The sequence below is a fragment of the Protopterus annectens genome, chromosome 5.part1, assembly GCF_019279795.1.
Source record: "Protopterus annectens isolate FY-2018-M chromosome 5.part1, PAN1.0, whole genome shotgun sequence".
In the NCBI taxonomy this organism is placed as follows: domain Eukaryota; kingdom Metazoa; phylum Chordata; order Ceratodontiformes; family Protopteridae; genus Protopterus; species Protopterus annectens.
In genome coordinates this window covers 172,772,813-172,799,874 of record NC_056736.1, presented here as the reverse complement: position 1 = coordinate 172,799,874, position 27,062 = coordinate 172,772,813, and positions in this window count along the sequence as shown.

Here is a 27,062-nt window from a genome sequence, read left to right as displayed (position 1 = left end):
AGCACCCTATAAGTACAGCAGGAGAATGGAAACCTCCCCGTAATTTGTATAACGCACTCTGCTAATGCTTCTCTCTCGAGTGTCATAATATAGTTAGGTAGGAGTTTGAAACGTGCAAATGGCATGTGTGTGTGTTTGGATGTGGGAACTTTGTCTGTGTGCAATGCTGTATGAAAAACATGTGCTTTTTTGCAATCAGGAGATCACACTACATGATGCACATTACCCTTTCCAAACAGTGATGATGTCAGCACCCTATACATACAGCTGGAGAAGAGACATCTACCAGTAATCCGAATAGCGCAATCTGCTACAGCGTCACTCTCAAGTGTCATAACATAGTTAAGTAGTGGTTTGAAACCTGTAAGTAACAAATGTGTGTGTGTTTGGATGTGGGGAGTTTGTGTGTGTGCAATTCTGTATAAAAAACATGTTAGTTTTGGCAATCAGGAGATCACACTACCTGATGCACATTACCCATTCAAAACACTGATGATGTCAGCACCCTATAAGTACAGCCAGAGAAGAAGAACCATCTAGTAATCCTAATAGTGCGCTTCGCTAATGCGTCTCTCTCACGTGTCGTGACTTAGTTAGGTAGGGGTATGAATCCTGCAAATGGTAAGTGTTTGTGTGTGTGTGGGGGTAGTAGGGTGTGTGTAAATGCAAGTGTGAGAGAACAGATCCTTTTGGCAAATACTACAATACACCAGATGCTGCATATTCCCCCAGTAAACACAGGGGATGTCACCACACTATCAGCACAGCCAAACAGGGCTAATTGGCCAGTAATGCCAATAGTGCGCTCTGCTACTGGGTCTATTACCATTGTCAGAGTACAGATAGGTATGTTTTGGTAACCCATAACTGCCACGTGTGGTTGTGTCACACATTATGACCTTGTGTGGGTCTTTGTGCATAACAATGCATGCCATTGCCTAAACCAGCAATGGCATTGCACACATGATGTATGTGTGACACATACACATAAATACCTGTGACCTGCAGTAGTTACCATGTCTGACACATGCCTCGAGTGGATAAATGGTATTTGCAATGCATAACAATATGACTGTGTCTTACTGTGCAGGGGCATGCGGTAAGTGTCTATACAGTGTGGGTGTATATGGTAAAATACCTACAGCAGGGGATACACATCTGGTCTGGGCCATATAGTCTACATGTAGTCGATGTACAGGTGCTGCATGTTCCCACCTGTTGTGGGAGTGGTAACATGTTATTCCACTGCAATTCAGTGACCACATGCTGGGAACCCTTCAACTAGTGTGTTGTAGCTACAGTAATGCTCACGCACGATGTTTGGCTGGATGCAGTCCAGCCATATAAAGACAGTTCTTGAGACTGTCATATTGCCAGTGTTGTTATGGAGGATAGGTGGTTTTCCTGTGTATGGGAGGGTTGTGTGTGCCAGGCTATGAACCAAACGGCAGTCCGACACACTGTTAGCTGCACATGAATAGGCCCTGATGCTTTGTGCTGTGCCAACAACCTGGAGGTGTGTGTATCTGTGGTGCCTTGGGATACCACCCCCTGTCCATGTGTGTTACATGTGTAGGGGACGACAGGCATGGTATGAGGCATAACCTGGCAGTGATGGGTTGCACCTGTGAGCCATGAATCAGGACTCTGGTACTGCACAGACATTGCAGTTCACCGTGCTGAGGACAGTGTCCAGTGCATGCATCTTGCGGTGTACACTGCTGGTGTTGTGTAACAGCACTGTTAGTGTCCTAACCTGTGTGATACCTGTGGAGGTGGCTATGTAATCCGTGTCCTGCAGCATAAGGCAGTATGTGTGTATCAAGGAGCTTCGCCAATATACATTGGGCCATGGGTGTCACGTGCAAGCTGCCCCTTGCACATCATTGTGGCTTCCCTAGCATGTAAGCACACGTTGACAGCCAGCAGATACCCTATGAATGACATTAGAGACTGAGCAGAATGTAGATATACAACACCCTTCCTACATATAGTGGTAGCATACCTGGTGAGGGTATGATGGCAACCAAGATCAGGCTCATGCTGGCCCATGCCACATGCTGACAGGTCCCTTCTATGTTCCTCATCATGTAGTCCAGGGAGGTATGTCTCAGGTCATCCATAGTGGCATGGTCAATGACTGAGTCATATGTGTGCATGCCTCTGACTGACCTGTATGCATGTGTTTTGTGGTGGACCATAGTGCCCCTGAGGCATATCACTGTGACCTTCACCATGTACAGCCTGTTGAGCGGGACCCCACTGCAGTGGCCAAGACAGGTACCTGACACATCTGTAGCAGGTGTGTTGTGTAGCCCTACAGGCTGTGAGTGTGTGGCACATGGGATGTGTATGCCATGTGTGGCATGTGCTCTGTTCCGACGTAACATATGCCTGTGTGCCAGCTGCGGAGGTGTGTGATGCTCAGGCAGGATGCTATTCCAAGTCCCCACGTATGCCCCAGTGTGTTCAGCTTGCTGTCAGTGCGTGTCTATGTCTGACTGGTATTGTAGTCACTGTAGTATGACATGCCACCTGACAGGGTATGGCATTACTGGGTTCAGAGTGCTCAGTCCCCAGATTGGCTATGTGGTGGCATCCCACACATGTGTTGTACGTTCCTGGCCAAGGGTGATGGTTGACTGCATACATGTGGCAGCTGTGACATTGCCACATGACTCACATAAACCACAACTGGACCATAGAGGTGATTCACAGGTTACCTTTGCACATGCTACCCTAGTAGTGTGATTGCCATGGTGAGTACCAACACATAGGGCCAATGGGGAACAACATACTGAAGGTGTGTATGTGTGGGTGTACTGCTACTGTTTCGTACTGGCATATATGACTGCACATGTGGGTAAATGCCAGGTAAGACATGTGCAATGTGTCACAGGCAACGTACATGCGAACAGGACAGACAGTGACGTTCTGTCATGTGTAAACTTGACATACGTATCGTACGCTATGTAGATGTCACTAGGAGTCCACAGAAGCACTGTAACTCTGCATTGAAGGTGGAAGCAGTGTTCCAGGGAACCCCAAGCAAACATGCATGCAAACAAAGCTACAGTAAGCAGGGCTGGAAGTAGTCCATTGTACAACAAAGAAGGGGTAACACTAACAGTAAGTAACAGTGCAAATATGTAGGCTCTATCAACATGTACCCAGGAATGCACAGCGCAGATGCCCATGGTAGAACTGATATTATGTCATAGTTAATTGTGATTTGGATTACATTGGTACTGCACACATATCAACATGCGCAAACATCCACATTGCATAGTCATTGTGGGCAACTTGACACCATTACTGTACATGTCCATCATTGCATATCACTACTTGCATTAGCTTCCTCCCTGTGCTACCCATGTATGTGGCTATCTGTTGACATCCTTACCACCGGCATGCAATAATGTGCAGCTGTTACACTTTGGTATGTACTATGGGTGCAGATAACAATTCAGGACAGTCATACGGTTACTGCATCAGGCATGCTGGGATATACACACAGTCATATCAGCACACTGTACTGTTACCAACATGATACTACTAATACACTTCTATGTAGTCACCCTGTGCATCAGCAACGTGTTTACCAGTTCCCGCAATGATGTTGGAGATTGCAGGAGGTGGCACAGTGTCATCATATGCACAGGGTGTGAATTAGGTATGCCTGTGTCTGCCACTGATACCACCAATTGACATGTGTGTGTATGTGTGTTGGTGAGGGACAGCAGTACAGGGTGGGGCCCTGTTGGTGCAGTGTGTGCATGTATGTGGTAGCCCTAGGTGTTAACATTTCGCATGTGTGTATGCACACACACAGTTCCACCTCATGGCTGCCATATACAGGGGTTTGTGGACAGCCACAGACTGCACCTGGCAGGTCATACAGATCAGTGTCTGTGGGCACAGACACGGTACCTGTGCCTGGCAGGGGTGCTACGGACCATATCCAGTACTAAGCCAGACTGGGTACTGTCATCAGAAGCGGGAGTGTGTTGACTGGACACAGGTCACTGTTGGGACTGTCCAGAGCCACGTGCACGTGGTCTCCTGGGGCGTTCCAATGACAGCACAGACCCAGCATTGCTGGGACTGCTGCTGGCACTATGGGGGCGTGCGCGGGCCTGTTGTCGTCTGCGCCGACTGCCAGCTGCTGCTGTTACTGGCATACGGCCACGTCAACGCCGCAACCACCCACCATTGCCCTGGCTTATGGACATTTGGTTGTGGAACTGCTGTAATATGTCCCCACAACATCTGTCTATGACATCGGTGAAATTACGGAGAGCATCCGCGATGTCACACATACTGTCAGTCATGGCTGTGCGACATGCTCTCAGCTCCCTCAGACCCTGTCTGATGTACCTTTCCATACGCGACTGTGCCTGCATGACAGCCCCTAAACATAGCTGAGGTTGACAGACCTCTTTGGGCACATCTGCCAGAGGCAGTACACCCACGGATGCTCCCACGAGAACCCATGGGCAACTGTCTGTGTGGTACCATCGCAGGACCCTGCCCATGGCTGCTGTGTGGGGAAGCATGTGCCAAAGATACCACATTACCCTGGTCAATGCCCACTGTATCCTGTCCATCACCTAGGGACAATGGTGACAAAGGATGTACTGGCAGGATGACTGTGTGCAATGATGGGGTTGACAGCTGTGTACTGTCAATTGGCTGACCAATGGCGGACCCTGACACACCTTCCTGTACCATTACACAGATATCATCATTACCAGTACCTGTGGCACCAGATTCAGGTTCCCTGCTGCAGGACACCAGAGCAGTACCAGAACCTGTGGGAGGAAGACAGGAAACACACTTTACAGTGTCCACACAATGTTACCAGTGATGCACTTATGCACACATGCACACATGCACACATGGACACAGGCACACATGCACACATGCACATGTGGACACATGCACACATGGACACATGCACACATGCACACATGCACACAGGCACACATGCACACATGCACACATGCACACGTGGACACGTGGACACATGCACACATGCACACGTGGACACGTGGACACATGCACACATGCACACATGCACACTTGGACACAGGCACGCATGCACACATACACACATGCACACATGGACACAGGCACACATGCACACATGCACACATGCACACGTGGACATAGGCACACCTGCACACATGCACGCATGCATACCCCACAGTATACACACAGAGCACTACTGAGTTACACTAGTATTACTAGCACTATCAGGACTATTATAGGTATTGTTAAACACACTCACCAGCATGGATGGCCTGCCTTACTGTAACCCCGGAGGGACCTGCAGAAATGAGGAAATTAATGTCAGTGGGCACAACTGTGCCATTGATACTGCATATGATACAGTGCAGTAGTACACCAGTTGCCTTTCACACGTCAGCTGCTGATATTGCCAATATCACACATGCACAATTACATACTATGTTGACAGCTACATACCACGGACACACCTTACACATGTATAAACTAACAGTGTACAGAACAGTCAAGTGTACATATGGCATATTACCTGCACGCTCCATGTCGTGCTGCTGTGTGGATCCATCCTCCATCATGATGCAGGTGTATTGCTGTTGCTGTTCCGGGGCTGGTGCCACAACACTTAGGAGTAGCCCCTCCAGTCTGGTGAGGGGGGGGATGTGTGGCCACCCCACCTCCTGTGGCAACCTGTTGCCTGTGGATATCCGACGCACGCTGACGGACATTTCTGATTAAATCACTGCAGTGATGTCGTACCTGCTCGTATGTCCTATTATGCGTGCCAATGTCATTTACCCTACGGACAAGGTCTTGCCACAGTGCAGCCCTCTCCTGCTGATTCTGGCTGGTGCGGGAAAACAGTATGTCATACTCCTGCACCAGGCTCTGGTGTATCTCCTCATCTTCCACTGCAGAGTAGGCAGGATTACGCTGACGCCATCTCCTGGAAGAGAACACAAACAGGATATCAGCAGACTATGTCAGCAATATATGGCACACATACTATACATGATACTCAAGTGTAGTGATATACTACTACTCCCATATGTTGCATGTGTGTGTCTCATGGTGGATACACAAGTACATGGCCAGATATCAGTGCTCAGCCAACACTTGTGCAACAATATCTGCCACATTCCATACAACATAGTGGCATGCCCCATCGGTCAGCACACTGCGACAGGTCCAATGCACAACCTCACTCTGGGGGTTCATATCAAGGTACTGTATGTGGAACGCCATCCACTAGTGTGATGTGGACACAAGTTACTTGGCCTGGATATACATATCCCACCACCACCACCGGCACAGTAGACTACTTTGATATGTATGTGATTAGACAGTTATTCACTTGTTAGGACTGAGATGGTATCCATGCAGCCCACTGGGCCAGTGGAAGCCACAACCCACACTGCTGACCCCTTTGCGAATGCTTACCATGGACATCCCACAGATTGCATGGAACTTGCACACACATTTCTAACAAAGACCCTATGCACAAAGGTTAGGCATCCTGTCTGGTGGGCCCCAGCCAGAGGCAGATTGTATAACAATAGCAGGAGGCTACTGCAGGACAGGGCAGATTCACAATAAGGGAAGGCATCTGTCGTCAGCACTGGTAACAAGCTACGGTCTCTCATAACAACGGCCACGGCCTACTCTGGGAGGAAAATGGCCACAAACACTATAGATAACCACAAGGCCTTCTTCAGTTATGTTACACATATGGACCAAATGCCTCAGATATGCTCTGAGTTAATACACACCTACTTAACATTCACCGAACACACAGATATTGGCAACATTCTTGCAGACAGGTTCAGTGCACGTATCCCCCCTCCTTCTCCCCCACAAGTTGAAATACTTATCACAGCTGAATGTAAACTACCTATCATCTCACATGTCCAGGTGAGGGCCGCCCTCAGCAAAGCAGAACACACAGCATCACTGTGACCTGATGGTATCCCTGGATGTGTGCTACATGCACTCCAAGAGGACATACAACCGCATATAAGACTGATATTTAACCTTGGCCATACTACAGGATATGTACCTGGACACTGGCATACAGCAACAGTGGTCTCACACCACTAAGGAGGCACCTCTACTGACCCTGGGAACTACTACATCATAAGCATAACTGGCCTGGTCTGCTAAGCTATGGAATTATTCAGTATGGGACACATATACAGCGATATTGGGTACCTGCAGACACTTGTTCCCGGCCAGTTTGCCTTTGTGATGGGCTGATCCTGCCTTTTGAACCTGGCTGACCTTTCAAAACAGTCACTACAGCCATTGATGAGGGCAACGCACAGACAACTGCTGCCAGGATCATGGCCTAACACTGACTGACATGTAATGTATAGTCATCCCCTTTTGGTGGAACTACGTACACACAACATATCACATGGACATACCTATAGATACAGACCTATGACACATTTGGAGGGTTCACAGTATGCAGACTATTAACCTGCTACTTTACATTACCTGTGTTTGTCGCAGCTGGTTGCGTTACCACTACTTCTGCTTCCTGCTGCTGCTGGCACAGCTTGCTACTGTCACTGCTGACAGCTTAGACTCAGTGTGTAGCGTGTGTATTTTTTTTCTCTCACTCTCTGTCTCTGTCTCTGTCTGTCTCTCTCCCTCTGTCTGCTTCCAGACAGTGCAATGAACGTATTGCATGTGTGGAGTGTTAGTACAGGATGCTTTTGTAGGTATCTGCATAGGTCTATGTGATGGCCTCTGCACCAATTGTAAGCCAGCATTCTCTAATTGCATGCAGCCAGTTGTGTACTGATTGCAGTTCTCACTGTGATTTCAGGACAGTGCTATAAAAGGGTATGTGAGATAGGCGTTGCCCTTTCAGATTGTAAGGGCGGGGACCATGCTGGTATGCTGTGGACACTGTTCTGTGAGTGTAAAGGTTAGTATCTCTCTCATGATTCAGGCTGTGTTGTAGATTCACATTTCTCCATTCCTCTCTCCTGTTTCCTGTAGTAAGTATGTATGCACAATGACACCTACAACTATATATAGATATATATATATTTATATATATATATGTAAATATACATACATTTATATATGTACATTAACTGACATTATTACCTACTAGCTACCAAATAGCATGGCTGTTTCTGTTCACACACTACTATTATGGAAATCCACTAGTTTTGACAGTACTTCAAAATGACATGCTTTGTGTACTACACATCCTATATTCCCTTTACATTCATTCCTACTATTACATGATATATTTATTTTAGCACAATGTTCTTGTATAAGAGTCATGGCTTAGTGGTAGGTTATGCAGACTACTGTTTCCAAGGTCCTGGGTTTGGGACTGACAGTGGGATTTTATTTTGCTTTTGAACTGACTACAGGACCTATCAATCAGAGTGACTAAGGCACTTTTAAGCAATTGTAACCGGGTTAGCGCTGGTTTGCGTGGAGCTCACGCATGCGCACTGGCATTTAGCTCTGCGCACAAGCGCACACCCGCTTACAACCGCTTAACAGTGCTTACTCTGGCGCACACCCGCGCTATTTTCTTTGAAAGAAATGAAAATTCTGAGACAGGAAAGTGGTGAAAAAGGGGTCACAAAGAGGGTAAGACAGTAGGGAAACAAGCTTGGGATTTGCAGGAGGGATGTAGGTAAGGCCCATAGCTGCCCATTTCTTCATCAGCAACAGCTGTGCTTATGTATGTAATTTGGTGTGACATTTGAAACCTTCCACCCCTGAGAGAGGTGTCAGGACAACAATAATACTTGTTGTACAGCCAATTGTAATTGATAGTTTCCATGTCCAGCAGACATGTGTGCGGAATGGGCAGCTATGTATAGGGTGTAATTTTTTTGTGGGTACAGAGTGCCCTTTTTTTTTTTTTTTTTTTTCAGGTGAGAGTGGTATGTCAGTTGAAGGAAGTCGGTATAGCTGGGGAGGTAGGTTGGGTAGGTCAACAGACAAGACAAACAAGATGCATACAGGGGCGGTGTATGACACGTGTGGGGGGGGTTACACAATTGACGAGGACGGAGGTTTGGATATCCAGAGCCCATGAGTCCACAGATGGCAACAGTGGAACTGATATCCCCACCCATGGGCAGTTGCCACTGTTCTTTCACTGCCCAGGATGGGGCTGTGCTGGGGGCTGTGTAGGCCGGGCAACAGGCATGCCCGTAAGTTGTGCCACCTGTGCCTCAAGCTGGCGTAGGGGCCCAAGAACAGAGTCCTGGATCTCCCTACGCACCACAGTCCGGACGTTACAGAGGGTGAGTGGTGGTTCTCCTCTGGCCACACTTGCAGAGGGGGGACGAGCCCCATCCCCTGCAGCGCTTCCACTCGCAGGTGGCACAGGGCCACCGGAGGAGGGTCCAGACTGGGCACTAGTGCCAGGTGCACTCACCAGCTGAGGTGGGAGAGGTGGGTCCGCTGGAACCCGCCTTCCCTGTCGTCCTATGTTTTGCATTATGTCATGACAGTTTGGGTTAGTGACATATAATACCATTCACAATTAGTTGTAACAGCATGCATTAGTATTCCCATTAACCAAACACCCAGATATTCACACCATTGAACAGCGAACATAACACATGCATAATTTGAACAGCAATACACAGTCCAACAACATGCAGGGTTGTTTGATGGCAACAGGCCATCAGGTTTGGATGTATGAACAGGGCAGATGCATCAATGGACATGCAAATATTTATGACCCAACAGGACAAATGTCCAGGGGTGTTAATTGTGATTGCACATAGCATTTTCACGTGGAATGGGTTATATGTGGTTATAGGGTGGGGTGAAGAAAATAATATTAACACCTTTGAATACCAATACATATGCTGTACATTTCTAATAGCTGCACATATATACACACTACTGTTCTAACTACAGTTTCCTACATGATAACTACTTCAGCTTGGTGATAGGACTGTTACTGCTGCATCAATATACATTTTATTGTTCTTCATACACATTCATATCTAGCTTTGTTCAGCTACATCATCCTGCTACATTTGCTTTATATAGCTATAGACAACTGTGGATGTTTGGTATGTCAGACAATCATACTATCTGCATACTGCAGACTGAGAGCAACATATCCAGATTTTGGGATACACATTCTAGCTGCAGCAACACTTTGAACAGATTTCGCTGTTTGGTTTTGCTTCTCACATGCATTTCATACTGTACTGACTGCAGTATACTTTATTCAGGGGTTATTACTACTTTATTGGTGGATTCATGACACTTTCTCACACTCTCTCACTTGTTTTCATTTTACTATTCAGGATGGTACTTACTTCTAGGCTTTATTGACATGTTTTACCTGTAGTTATTACAAATCCTTTGCAGCAGTCTCACTTATGTCATGTTTCAGTATTTCAACAGGGGTATATTTCACACATGTGATTTGCTCATCTTCTGCAGCTGTACTTTTCAGCCTGCTGCAGGTTGTGTACTATTATATTACAGGTGGGGCATCTTTATTTCAGACTTTATTTCAGACATTTTCATTTTTCTGTTTGGATTACAGACTGCAACACACTTTTGTAATCAAGCAATACTTGCAAACACTCTTACACTTGTTACTTGCACATTCTATTACTTAGTGACTACACTGCACTCTTTTGCTAACTGTCATACTTTTATATTTCTTTACAGTTACTGGGAGAGGATTACTGACCTGCCTGGTGGCGCAACTGCACCAGCCTATCGCCATAGGCTCTGCGGTTCGCAGAACGGACACCTGCAGCTGTAATATAAATGAAGTAATATTGGAATACACATCTCCATAATATCAGCTAGTTTAATTTGTTGCATACATAATTACATGTAACTTACTCAGTAGTGGGGAGTTGGGCATTTGCCGGGCCTCCTGGATCCAAAGGTTCAATTGGTTCTGCTTGCATCTCTTCAGGTCCGCATGGTGGTGACGAACCTGCTCACCAGTCCTTGGAATCCCTGTGGCACTGGTGAGATCATGAGCCAACCGGTCCCACGCCTCAGCCCTATATGCTCCCCACAGGACCTGGCCCTGCATGAGTTGGGCCTCATGATTGTGGACTAGGAGCCAGACCATGTATCTGGACTCCTCAACGCCCCACCTCTGTGCTCGAAAGCAACTACCCTCACCTAGTCCTGTCATTCTGGCTGCAAGTCAGTTCTACAATCGTTTATGCTGTGTATTCCCGCCTATGGGGCTTATATAGGCCGTTTTTCCCGCACATATCTGTGATTGGCCATTTTGGAATTGTATCAACTTCACAAAACCTGCTTTGTCATGCTCCACTTTGTATTCATTCCTATATATTTGCTATTACTGCATTCATAGGTACTGCTGTCATGGCTTAGTGGTTCAGTACCTTGACTATGGTGTATAGTATCCTGGGTTCGAACCTGGCCACTGCTTTTTATTTTTTATGACTGTCTAGACAGGCCGAGGGGTGTGTCTGTGTAAAGGCAGTTTTGATATGGCTTGCTCAACGTTGCCCGTCGGTTAGCTTGTTGGCATGGTGCGCAGCTCTGCGCAAATGGGGTACGCTGGTTTACACCTCATTTGGCTATCAGCACTCATATTACACTCAGCTCAGCTAGGGGCACACAGTTTCAGCATGTTAAACCACTGCTCACCTACGGGCACTCATTTTGCACCTGTTAAACCACTGCTCACCTACGGGCACTCATTTTGCACCTGTTAAACCACTGCTCACCTACGGGCTCTCATTTTGCACCTGTTAAACTACTGCTCATCTACAGGCAGATGCACTCACCTTGTTAAACTGTAGCTCAGCTATAGGCACATCTGGCATCTTTTATTATTTTGTTATCTCACATTTCTTCAAAATAAATGGACTATTTCATTACATTATACATGAACTATGATTTTATATGTGTACATGTTTGTCAGGGACTTGTTTCATGCTTATTTTACTAGAAATAAAAATTGGTGTTGTGGGGGCTCAAACCATGAATGCCTGCTCTTCAGCTGACGTCTCTACCGCTATGCTATTGCTTCTTGGCTTGCTTTGCTTATTTAATTCTTATATCCTTTTCCACTGACTGCTAACTGTGGCTAAGCTATGGGCATGCCCGCGCAAACGATCGCACTCATGGGCAAACATCTTTACGATTAAAAAAAAATATATAACATGTTCATTTATATATTTTATGTTCATAGTCTGTGGGGGAATGTGTTGTGTTTATTCGCATTTCCATGGCCTCTGTTGTGGGTGTTTACTTTGGGCAATTTTACTCTTCTGGGGGCGTGTCCGCTTGCAGGGCTCAGCCTACGGACATGCCCCCTACTGTCTTCCATGGACCGTGTTAGCCTTAGGTGTGATTCAGCATGCTCTCATGAATATGCAGAGCATGCTGACATCACTCCGTTTAACTGCAGCCTCCGTGTAAGAGTTATAACTCTTACACAGAGGCTTCGTGAATCCTGCCCGTTGAGTTTCCCATACCGTCATTACTGCATTTGCATAACCATTGGAGCAAGAGCTCCCCATAGCAACACCGTTCTTCTGCCAATACATTTTTTGATTGAACGCAAAAATATTATTGTGTAATTGTGTAACACTAAACCCAAAAGGGTCTGTATTAAATATATCTCATCCTCTTTATGGTCATTTAGCAATTCAGTGACATATTCACAGACATACAACACGTTTTTAAGTTTTCAGTACTAGCTAGGACCTTTGAAACTGTGAGAAGGGGGAATGTAAGGAGTAGAACAGAAGAGTTAGAAGCTAGTTGGATTATTAGGCTAAGGGCTAACTGCGGGCATGGTCTTAATGACCATGTTCCTATTAAACCAGTACTACAGAAAAGGCCTTTAAGAAAGTAATGAATTTATAATTATTCTGTAATTTTAATATATTAAAATTATACTTTATTAATTGTATGTGTTTATGTGTTTATAAGAGTGTTTTTATATATAATTCTTTATGTGCAAGTCTTGTCACATGATTTGATTGTTAGTATAAATAGGTGTTCTAATCAGCATGTATTATGCACCTGATGAAGCTATCTGTGAAAGCACTTGTGTGAATAAAGCTGAGATGACATCAACTTTCTTGAGCATTTGGATTTATATATCAACAGTTTTTGGATTTCTGGAGCCATACCTTTGCTTTTTGGACTTTTGTTGGATTTTCCTAAAAGGGTTTGATTTTTATACATTCGTAGAAAATGTGAGACCAATCAGCTTTATCAATCTGTTGACATCTCCAACAAACCCCATTACTAGAAGGATTATTTTTTGAAACTTTATCAGGAGTTAAGAAGGATCTATGGAGGAATTTCCAGGTAAATGTTCTCCAATAATGAGAACAAGAGGTCAATTTTACTAAGATTAGTATATCTAATTTATTTTCTGTGGTTAATTGAATTGAATATCCTTTAGTCATAAACTGCCAATATGATGGTTTGAGTAATGTTTTGCAGTTTTTTATTAGGTTATATAAGCATGAAGTTCCATTTTTCATATTCTCATTATTATATATAATTCCAAACAGTCTGAATATGATTTTAGGTGTAGTTGTGAAAGAAGAATTATTTATTATCCTACATAGATCCTTGGAGTATGTCAATATATTCTGAAGTATTAACCCATTCGTCAGAATTTAATTCATAAGTTGACATCATATATTGTATATCTAATACTTGTTGATTTTTTATACAATGCAACCGACAAATTAATTTTTTCTGTTCCCAAGAGATGAATATGTCGCTATGAATTCTATCTGGAACGTTTTTAGTAATACTAAAGGGAATTAGTGTTGTGAACCAGACATTTAAATCCATATTCATATTTATAAATTTCCTAAAGTGACCAAATAAATGATTTACTAGACTTGACCTAGTTAGTTTAGTTGTATTATAGTGCAAATTTAAAGTCAATGAGTACCATAATATATTATCCTTATCCATAGTAATAGTATTTTTAAGTAATTTGTTTGCATTTATTATTATAGTTGTATGTAACAATTTCCAGTTGGAGCTATAACTAGGATTAATCCATTCAATCACAGTTTTAAGTAGAGTAGCTCTTATATATGATTCAGTGTCTGGAAAATGTATTCCTTCCTGATCCCATTGTTTAATATGATGGGTATATGCAATTTTATTTCTTTTAGGATACCATAAGAACCTTAGGAGTATTGCTGTTAGTTTTTTAAGATAGGCTTTCTCAGGAATTAACAAAGTAGCTTGTACTACATACAAAATTTTGGGAAGAAGAACCATTTTGATCAGCTGTAGTCTATCTTCAAAAACTATGAATAGGTTATTATATTTGAACACTAGAGAGTCTATTGTATCCATGACCTTTTTATAGTTAATATTCATTATATATTGTATATTCTAACACAGAATTATCCCCAGGTATTTTAAAGTTGCTAATTGTTCACCTATGATATGATTCTTGTCTATTTGTATATAATTCTTCTTATCTAATAATAAATATTTAGATTTTTGGTTATTAAAACTAAGTCCTGAGATCTTATGAAATTTCTGTATCAAAATATCTAGTTCATCTAAGACTTCTTTTGAATTCAATAGTATAAGAAGTATGTCATCAGCAAAGAGCATGATCTTAGAATTATATTGTGCAAATATATTTATTCCTTTTATCTTCAGATTATTGTGTATTAATATAGCCAATAGCTCTATAGCCAATGCAAATAAAATGGATGATATAGGACAACCCTTTTTAGTACCTCTTGTAATTTGTATAACCTCTGAGGTGGAGGGTCCTATTTTTATATAAGCTAAGTTGTCTTCATAAACCTTTTTAATTAATGTAATAAAGGAGGGAGGAAAAGCATATGCTTCAAGAATTTTAATTAAACAATCCCAATTTAGGGAGTCAAATGCTTTTTCAATATCCAGTCAGATTATCAAGGCTTCTATATTTTCTTTATTTAAATAATCAATTCATGTAAATATTCTTTTAATGTTGTCATGTGCGTGTCTATTTTTGAATAAACCCAGTTTGATCATTGTTGATTATTTCATACATTTGTTTTTTGTTTTTTTTCTTCTATTTACTAGGATAGACATAAACATTTTCTAATCATTATTTAATAATGAAATTGGCCTATATGAACTACAATGGCTAGCATCTTTATTTCTTTTTAAATTGGTATGATTATAGAGTATCTCCATGAAAGGGGGATTATTGCATTGGTTTGAATTTCAATTAATGTTTTTTGTAACAATGAGGTTATATTTTTGGGAAATAATTTGTAAATTTCTGAGATTAAACTGTCCATTCCTGGAGATTTACCAGATTTACTTTCTTTTATTTTATCAGTAACTTCTTTGTGGGTAATGGTTTTTTGTAGATTCCTTTGTAAACTTTCAGGGATTGATTTAATATTACAGATCATATGTTCTCAGTTGAAATAACCTGTTGAAGTATTATTACTTTTATAATGGTTTCTATAATGACACTTAAAAGCATCTAGTATATCTTCTATTTCCGACACATTCTTACCTTTTTCTTCATGTAAGATATTAATAATAGAGTTAGATTTAGATTGCATTTTAACTCTAACAGATAAATTATGTAAATATTTTGGAGAAGTAGCATAGGAATTTATCTTTAACCTCTCCATGGCTAAATTAGTCTTATGATTTAATATTTTGTTATATCTTTTATTTAAATCTTCAATTGTCTTCTTGTTTTCAATCAAATTAACGGGCTTTTGGGATTTATATAATGTGAGTTTTCTTTGTAGTTCTTGTAGGTCTGATTCCCATTCTTTGAGTCTATTTTTATACCAACCAATCACTTTCCCATAAATGTAAGCTTTAAGTGAGTCCCAAACCATTACTATGTTCACTTCTGAGTTGTAGTTTATATCTAAAAAGAAATTAAGTTCATTCACTAACCACTGCTTAAATTCTTTTATTTTTGTAATGTACACAGGAAATCTAGATATGAATATTAGTTGTTTAAAATCTATTTGCATTTTTAGAACTAATGAATTTGTGATCTGATAGGGGACATGGGATTATTGAGAAAGAAGTAATTTTTATTTGAAGATCTTGAGAAATGTATATTTTATCTATTCTGGTTTGAGTACCAAATCTATAGTCTTGGTGAGAGAATAATAATACGTTGTCGTCTATAACATTAAAGGTATCTATCAAATTTAAAGATCTGGGCCATCTTTTAATAGTTTTGCAGTAGCTGTTAAATGTGTAGATTTTTTATTAGCAATTTCAGAAGTATCGGTAATACAATTAAAATCCCCTCCTACCACTAGATTACCTTTAGATATATTTATAATTTGATCTAGATGTTTCTTAACTGTTCCCATCCCAATATTAGGAAACCAGTATAGGTTTACTAGTGTCCACAATCTATTATTATACTTCAAGATGACTATAGCTATAAGACCACCATTATCTACATATTTATGTATTACATCAGGGATTAGGGAATTCTTTCTCCATAAAATTGTTACTCCCCTCTTCTTAGATTTAAATTTAGATCATGCTAAGGTCATATAATCACTTGGGTCCCATATGAAATTATCATTGTTTTTGAAATGGGTTTCCTGTAGAATAATTATTTGAGCTCTATTTAACTTTAGGTATCTTAGATCATTTACTTGGACTATTTAGGCCATTAATGTTTAAAGATAATAAAGAAAGGTCCATATCAAATTATTCTGAAGAAGCATTTGAAGTGCCATTATTTTTACCTGAACCTTCCCGTCCTCTAATAGTAAAATTATTAATTTGTAAACATTCATCAATCCCAGTAAAGCAGGTTATCACTAAAGTAATCATCATGTTTAAGTCAAGCTTGGAAAACCTAATTAATGTCCTAAAAACAAAAGTAAAAAATGAAATTAAACTAATTTGAACATTAATCCCTACCCACAATGGAATGAAATACATTTCTAGTCCAACAGATAGATACATCTGAATAACTATCACTGCAGCTTCCATTTTTCATTCACTAGAGCTCCATATATACAATATTAAATATTAAAGGAGTCTGTTAAAGTACTGTTATTGTGTTTTAAAACATTCATTAGCAGAAAGAATTGTTATATACATTAACAACTATATGCTGACCATCCTTACTTATAAACATATGAATTCTATTATACAGATCATTAAACTAATTCAATTTGTTTGTATCAACATATGTTCCATATTGGAAATAATAATCATTTGTTTGAAGCACACAAGTTATTTAAAAATTATGAACACAAAGACATGTAGCAAATAACCTAAATTTTGATGATTATTACTTCCTTTAGCAGACAAGCTTACATTTTCAGATACTGTGCTTTAAAACTAAAAGAGACTATATAAATTATTCACAACATAATATAACCATTAATTTTATTATGCTTTAGCAGTTATATAAATTATGTAATGAAAGGCTTTCAAAGGAAGTGAATGTAGATATATTTACAAAGTAATTTACAACATAACAGTACCATGTATATGATTCCAGATGTTTACAGTATTCTGAATGCTTAGTTCACTTAATGTTATATTTGTTAAATATGCTACAAGTATTAAACTTTTTTAAGCGTTTTATTCTCATTTATAAGATAAAACTAATTAAAGATTTCTCTTCTGTTTCCATGAAAGGTTTGTCCATGCTTAAAAACTAGGAGTGAGCCCATATCCAATCAAAACCTTTCCTGCTCATTGCTATGATAATAATAAACATCTCAACAGCTTAGGAAAAGCTGATAACAGTACATGTAGCTCTTGTGACCTGCAGTCTTAAAATCTTCATTTTTAAACGCACGAGCTCTTATTTTCCCACTCAAACATTTCACTGAGAGTAAACAACCAGTTAAACAATTTCCCACCCTTTGCACTTCTATTTCCCTCATGGCAAGCTCAATACATTGTTTACCAAAGGGCTGTTGAGTAAGACACCGCATACACCGCGGAACAAGCCATCATCCCCTCCCAAACCAGAACACACACAGTCCTGTAGCCCAAGCAAACAAGCGATGACATAGTTTCAAGCTTAGCAGTAAAGTAACATCATTTCCTTTTACCTGTCACACTTATGTTTCATCACAAGAGCGCGGAAGATCTGTCACTTAATTATATCGCTCCCACCCAAAGCAGCCAGAATCCCTCGTCACATCATAGTTCCACATAAACTACATGTTAGCTGTAATCTGCACTCACCCATAGATTGTTTCCTGCAATCAAATCTACCATTCCTTTAAAAAAAAAAAAAAAAAAAATTTCAGCTTCATCAGCGCCATAAATAACGGCCATCTGTTCAGCCGTGGTCAGCTCTTGACCGTAATCAATACTAGCATCAGGACTTTAAAACAAATGAGCTTCACTATGAAAAGACTGGGACTCAAAATGAGCCCCCTTTCCAGCATCTTTATTTATGCCAGCTATGAATAAATCAACCCCATGTCACTTCAATATTAACTGACACTCCCCAGTTGTATTGCTTAATTTAATACGGAAGTAATTTGAAGTTATCATAGACTTATCTGAAATACATTCAAATAATTTCATTGGAGTGCCAGTATACAGTTTCATCGGATTTAAAGGGATATAACAATTAGCAACTAGGGTTGATTTCAGCCACAGTAAATATCAATAAGAACTTAATAAAAGGAATAATTAACAAATAAATAAAGAAGGGACCAGCAAACTGAGCACTACAGGTTACAAAGCATAATTATTAACTTTGATTATACTGGATTGTATTTAGTTACTATGTCAAACAGTCAATCCTTAAAATATATTTAGAAGTAGGAAAGAGAAAAAAAAAACAAGAGAAACATAGAAAAGACATGAGACAACAGGGAAAGAGAAGGAAATGTCAGAAAGAGATGATTTATAACTATTATATATCTAAATTTGTAAGCTATACGTGAAAAGATATAGGAGACATACCTTTCCCTGTATATATGTGGTATATGTATGCATGAGCTTGGAGGTTGTGAAACATATTAAATCAATTTAAAAGTTTTAGTAGTTAGGTTGCAGCTGATACTTTGAGCGATTTTACAGATGTAGGTACTTTATATTTTATTTTCTGCTTCTTTTTGACATCAGTCCAGCCATTGTTATATCTTCTGAAATGGTTATGATGTTGTTGTTTTTGATGAATTGCAGGGCTTCTTCCAGAGTGTTGAAGGTTCTCATCTCACTTAGGTGCAGTATTTTTATTTTTGCAGGGAAGGATATTTGAGCTTTAATATTATTCGGTTTTAGAGTTTTTATTAGTGGCCATACCTTTTTTCTCTGTTCCGGCACTTTAGTGGAGTAGTCATTATCACATCTTATTAGATTTTGATTGTATTTAATAGGACTTTTCCTCCATGCTGTTTTTAACACCAGTTCTTTGTTCATGAAAGATAAAATTTTATTATAATTGATATTGGTGGCACAGAGGATGATGATGGGGTTGACACTGAAGTTTTATTTCTCAAAGCACGATGTGCCCTTTTATGCCAAAGGAAAAACCTTCTTTAAGATCTAGAACCTCTGGATCCATGAGTTTAAGAAGGATATAATGTCCCCTCCTTCTGTCTTCTCAGGTAAACCAAAAATCCTGATGTTAGACCTTCTTTCCCTATTCCCTAGGTCATCTACTTTATTGGATAGCCAGGTATTTTGCTTCAGGAGAAACTCTGTTTGTGTTTCCTCTTCTTTAAGCCTACCATCAATGTCAGACAAAGAAGTTTCAGTTGTGGTTATCTTTGACTGATGTTGCTGAAGTATTTCTTTGAAGACCTCTGTTTGTTTCTGAGAGTTCTATTTTAAATTCTGTACATTAACCTTAAAATCATCCATTTTTGTTGATAATTCTTGTAATGTGCTAGTTACCAGTTGTAGTTCCTTTTTTGGTGCCAGATTAGAATGAGAATTCTTCAGGTTACTCATCTCTCCAGTTGCTGTATATAGACCCCTGAATAATCTGACAGGATTTTTTTTTGTAAAAATCCACCAAAACTTGTATTTAGTTACTTTAGACTATTAACTAAATATTTGTAGTAGTTTTGTTAGAAATAAATATTATAATTTCCTGAATTTAATACTAGTTTATGGAGCTCTAAATGCTGCCTTCAGTTAGCTATTCAGGCTCCACCCCCTGCTTGGAATGTTATGATGATGAACATGCCATGATTTAGAATGTTATGATGATGGTGGTAATTATCACTATTATTGTTATTATTATTAGCATTGTTAAAACATTTTTCTGTCTCTTCATGAACTGGAATTAATATATACTTCTGATTGATATTATTTTCTAATGTGTAATTTTTGGAAATATCTTCAATTCCCTTATTTAATCCCAGAAAGGCAAATGCCCTGGAAATGCATCCACTGGAATTGAGACATTTATACCTTTCCCCTAGTTTGTGCAAAATTGGCGTTGTTTATATAAGTTAAAGTAGATGAACAGGAGCTTTAAATGTTTTTAACAAGTCAGAGAAAATCAATTATACTAGTTGTAACTTCAAAGAGTTTGTCTTTCCAAGATATTGCAGTCAGAGAATTGTAATAGAGACATCATTTTTATGCCAGACTTTTTGACATTAATAGTGGCCATGATTGCACTTTTTATGTTACTCATGTCATTTTATTTTGAAGATTGTTAGGCTTTATGTAAATACATACATGCATATATCTGAGTGTACAAATATGATATGCTGTGGTTGAATAAATCAGTTACCTTTGTCATGGAGATCACAGTTAGTTTGGTACTCTGTCAGCAAAGGACTCTGAGATATAACTCCCTTGTTGAAGAAATCCATTCTTGCTACTTGTTCATAGGTTCATAGGTAGGTACTAGGCTATCGGCCCTAGGGCCCATACAAGCCTAGCCAAAAAATGTACCCTGGCTTTTGCCACCCAAGAAAATTATTTTCCTGTGCCCCTGTGGCCTGTCAAGCAGAGCCACAGAAGTGATCCCCGGGGTGAATTTCCCATTTCCCATCCAATTCATCAGCATATATGTCCCTTATAAATTTATCTCTCTCTTTTTTCAAACCTGAGGAAAGCCTGGCTTTTTCAACCTTTAATATGTCTGTAACATCACTCCAATCATCTACAATGATGATGAAGCTCTTGAAAATTCACCATAACAGGGAACAGAATCACAAAAAACTAATTTGACTGTTAGAGGGTATAAACATAACAAGAATTAAAATTAGAATCATTATGTTCCAACAGCAAAGTCTTCCTAACTGATCAATATTTGATATAAACGTATTGTGTGAAAAACATTTTAATAAAAATTGTAACCCCATCACAATATCTGGATGTCTCAGCTGCAGCAGCAATTTCTTACCATTTCCTATGAATACTTTTTACTGCTTATGTAGCCTATAATGTTCTTGAGATGACATTAATGTTGTGTTGTAAATGAAAAAAGGTGTTTACTCTTTATTGATGTTTGAAAGCCTTTCATATTCCAAGATGTCTACCTCTCAATTAGTCTAATGTACACTTTTCTGTCTCTTGATGTAATAACATAGAATGAAGTATGACGGAGTAAAACATAAGAAAATGGTAAAGAGGATGACACTATAACAATGATATTGATGACAATCATTGTGCTTACATGAGACCTTTTCAAATAATCTGAAAACATCAAAATGTATTAGCAGCATGAAGGAAGAAAGGATACTTGTTTCCCTATTTGAAGTTTGAAGAACTACTAACCAAACATAACCATGAAGCGATGATTCCTTTCTAGTCTCCCTAACCTCCCAAATGATCACAAAAAAACATAAACTAAATAAATCCATTATATAGTAATAGTCAGTATTAATGCGTAAATTGTATAACAACCACACTCAGATATTAAAACAGTTTGTGATGTTCAAGTCCAACAGCATCACACAGCCTTAAGTACACAAATATATAAGATAAACACCTCACATTAGAGTAATGCAGTACTGGCAACCACTGCACATTCCAGCCACGGGTATTTGCTGGGTAACCGTGGTGGCTATGGCTTAAAAAGGCAAAACACTGACATATGCTTCAAGACTGATTAATGATGTTTCTTCGTAGTAAATCTGTATCTCAGTGGTGGGGAAGAAAAAAGCCAATTGGCTGAAAAAGGGCTGACAATTGGCAGGCAGTAGGGGCAGTATCACAAAAATAAGAATATGCAATAAGCAGCTTACCATTTTAGATGGTGCCACATTGTAAGTGCCATTACTAAAGTGAAGGAGTACGGACATTTTGATCTTATTATCCCCAAAATGTCCAATACAGCAATTTAGTAATTTAACAAGAAAAAATAAAAAATCAACTTTTTTAAAAAATGCAAAAACAGTCACCTGTCTTCAGATTTTTAGTAGAAACAGACTTATAGGCCTCAGCTATTATAACAAAATCCCAGGTGATATTGAAATAAAAACAATTGAGCAAATAATCTGATAGAGAACACATACAATTGAAAAAGCTTTTTACAGTGTTAATTCTGCATTCATATCAAGGATCATAATTTCTCTGCAATAAATCAGTTGAACAGAAATCATAGATCTTCTGAATTAAAATGTTTAAATTCCACTGGTTCTTAAACTATTCGAAATGATCCATACAGACTCATAAAAGTGTGAACTATAAGATGAATGCAAGTGTCAAACTTAAGAACTGAAAAAGGTTTTGCATCAAATTCAGAAGTTTAGAAAAAAAATGAAAAATAACTTTCTTTAACAGCCTAAGAAATAAAACAGGTGGGTGCAACAGGAAACTGCATAAGAGATAATAAGAAAATTGTAACAATAAAATTGTAAAAATATTAAATACATTGATATAGGATATGCAACTTATTTATTTATGTATGTATGTATGCATTTACCTACTTTTTGTTTGTTTGTTTGTTTGTATTTGTTGAGCAGGATAGAATACTAATCTTATTGGGCCATTTTCAGGCTCAGCCAGAGGAGGTTAAAATTATAATTTAAAAGTTATAAGAGTTTTTAATTTGATGTTTAAAAGTGAATGCACCCTTTGAGTGTCAGAATAAGCTATGGATTCATCAAATCCTTCTGCTTGATTAAGCAGGTAAACAGAAAAACAGAAAGAATGAGTGAATGAATGAATTAATTAATGAAAAACAAGTAATATAAAGTATCAAGAGTAACACATCAGAGGATATACATAGATATTTTCTAAAATTCACAGTGCATTCTTGCATGAACAACAAGACCACACAGGTGGTATAGAAATGTGAAATATTATAGCATGTTTGGAATCAAGATAATAAAGAGGAGATTGCATAATAAGACAATTCATGTTTACCATAAATGAAAGTGGGACCTGATTTATTCTACTATAAATAGGCACATTTCCTCCTATGTAAAGAATATTGAAAAGCATTTCTAAAGATTGTGCAGTTACATTATATCTGTACCTCAAAGTGCTGTCACTGTAGAGAACTCAGTCTTTGCAAGACATATCATTCCTGATGAAGTTATATCTGGTAATGAAACTCATTTGAGAGGCATGATTTTTAAAAAAATGTCAACATTAGTGAAAGTAGCAGTAAGTAAGCAGTAGTAGAAAGTTAGAGCAAATTACCTCAGGTACTATATATCCTCAAAGCAACAGGCATGTGGAAAACAGTTAATTGAAAGAGTGAACAATCTCATTATGAAGTGGGAGGAAATCAGAATCATTAGATCATTAATTGCCTATTCTCTAATACCAAAATATACTATTGCAGTCAGAAGGACTGTCTTACGCACAGACACTAATGGATAGACATCTCAAATCTAAGTTACCAGCTACAATTTCTGTTTTAGTACCTGAAAGTAAATAAACCACTCTTGAGTAGTTTAATGAAAGCAGAAATCTTTTTTTTCTGAGAAAACGGGAAAATGTCAGTATAAAACCTCACCAAAATCACAATTTATTTGTAGATGAAAGTTCATTTCAAATCAACAAAACCTCAAGGGAACCAGGGCCAAATTCAGAAATATTTCAAAAATAATCAGGGACTATCAGAGGCATTTTAAAATATTGGTACTGATAACTTCAGACATTGTCAGAATAAGAGACTGTGAATGTATACATATGTTCTGAAGTAAAATACGTTTATAACTCTTATTGTTGTCATTATTTGTGAAGTATAATTCATCAACTTTTCTACAAAAGTCATCATTGTTATGAGGGATTAAGAAGGACAGAGCTAAAAATTGACTCACAATCAGGAATATCCCTGAACATCAAGGACAGTTGAGAGGTATGTTTCAAAGTACATAATTTAATAGAATTTCTTAGGTCATATCTTGTACAGGGTCCTAACTGGTTAGTCAGTAGGAGAAATAGAATACATTTGTCTAAACTACAAGATCCAGGAAATAATGAGGTGACTCTTAGATAAAACATGATTTGTTCTCTATTTCAGAACTTTGGAAACCAGCACCACTTTCTCTGAATAGAATTGTTTAATGTATAGTACTGAGTCTCATCCAAAATCTATGGTTGTGACTGATTCTATTCTCGATATAATTACTCCATCAGATTACAACAAAGCTGTGAAAATCTAATTTCCAATCAAATGACTGTAAATAATTTAAGTCTAGGAGACTGATTGAAAATCTGCTGAACTACAGTAAATAAGCAGTAAATAAGAAAAATGTGAAAAAAGTAAATATGTGAGTTTTGAAAAAAATGAAATTACATGTTTTTCATTATAGAACATACCCTGACTATTTTACATGGCACACTTAGTCAGGAGCTCAGGAAGAAGTTGTTTAAGTGTCAATAGCTGGAGTGTGATGCAGATCATGCAGCTGCATTAGGGTGGGGGATCAAATTATAAATAAGTAGTTGCTCACACACTACTGTAAATGCAAAATAATTTTCCAGCAGTAGTCCTAATATTTAGATTTCATACTAGATGCTGAGAAACAAAGAACATTCGATACATATGATGTGGATGGATAGGTTCCACTACTATAACATGTTAACTCTGTACCTGAAAATACAACTGTTCATACCTGATTTCATGACAGTACTTAATTGAGTATGTTAATGGTTTAAACACATGCTCTTGGAATGCTTTTTGAACAGCACCAACCCCAAAGAAATGTATAATTTCCTATTGTGCACTCCAAACACTTCATAAATTTATTATTATCTTTCCAAGGTCATCCCAATATGGAGAAGTAGTTATCATTTAAAACACAGACAGTCATCATAAATTAGTACAATTTAAGCTCATACACATTGCTGCTATACAATGAATCCATAGGAGCCTATTTCCAGATTCTGAGAATTGCAATAATTATAGGAATATTCTTTCTAGTCAGCATCCACTCAATGGAGACTAATGTACTTATGTAAGTTTGCTTGCTTAATGTTTATTTTCAGTCAGGAAAGGGATACAAGCAACAGCTGATTAAGCAACAAGACCTGAAAAGAAAACATGCAATTTTAAGTAAAAGAAATGAAAGTCATTTAAATATGTAATAGTGATGGTGGGTGCAGAGCAGATATGCAAAAATTGGCAATAATAATTTGTCAGACGTTCACAAACATTTACAAGGAAACAGACACTTGACTTATCCAGTGTGCTAATTTCTTTTCACCTATACTGCTTTACCATTACATACTCAGTTTTACAAACATTTCTCTTTCAGACACCTTTTCAGATCTGACTTATATGTAAGCCTGTTTTTAAGATTCAGTACAGTATTCAGAAATTAACAGATCCAGATAAGGTTGTTAAGGGAAAAATACCACTTTTTCTGTGCTCCAGTATTTATATTCTAACGACTGTCTTCTAATTTTGCACCATGATGTCTCCCTCCCAAAGACTAGTTTTCTAGGAAAAGACTATTCCCCCCATTGCTTGCATTATTTAATTCTGTGATGTCTTTTAAATATTTTGTTTTCTTTTCCTGATGTTTTTTTCCCTGTATTGTACACTGCAGAAGTTGATAACTTTCAGAAAAATTCTCTGTACAAATCATGTCACATTTTTGGACATTATTTTCTCATTATGTTTTTCAGACAATATATTTTCTACATTGGGATTGGGTGCTTTCTCTGAGATGTCTTAGTTATGATTTGGGAAGAAGAAAACATTTTCTTTCTGCTTTTGGTATTCCTTTCTATGCATCACTACATCATGCAATATTTTTATTTATATGACATGTTATTTGTGGGCAGTCATGTAAAATTGTTTTTCAAGAAACATCCTTACTTTACAGCCTCTGTTGAAATCATTACTGAAATTGTATTCATTTGACTATCCTTTCCTTGAATATGTCATCGCATCGTGTTATTTATGTTGCTTTATGGAGAAATTCTATGTATGCATACTACAATAAATGTATCTATCAACCATTAATGGATAAAGTATATGTGCACATTACCTATTCCATAGCACATTTGTGTACATAGGAAAATGATATTTGAGAAATGCCTTATCTTCCACAGGTGGGGCTATAATAGATACAATGTTTTCAAACACAGTCCTTCTAATTAAGCTCACCGTTCTTTTTGACCACCTGTTTCAATGATCTCCTGACTCTGCAAGGTCAAACATGTTTTATTAAAGTACATTACTGCTTACCTTTTCTTCTGAAGGTCACTGTAACAATAAGTTAGAATATTTGTGTAGATTGCCAAACAGTATTTTATCCATTGTGGTAAGATAATTTTAGGATCTCCTGTACTACAACAGTGGAAAATCCTGTTCTGACCCCTAGAATATGCCTACAGCGTATACAATTTACAAAATGTGTGGCAGATACCTTACAATGAAAAATCCCTAAAGTAATCTGCTGAAATCGCTGCTACCTTGCATAAACTTATTGAAGTCACCATAACACAAGGCAATACAGTTGGCCAGATATTTAAACAGTTTGATTGTTTGCAAGCATGCCTTCTTTCCCTTGTTTGTAGGCATGCCTCCTTTTACTTGTTTTAAAAAGACAAAGAGTTGATCAGCTTCTATAAGGAGAAACAAAATAAACAAGAAACAGCTGATCCACTTTCTTGAAGTAATCTGTCCTCATGGTTTGTTT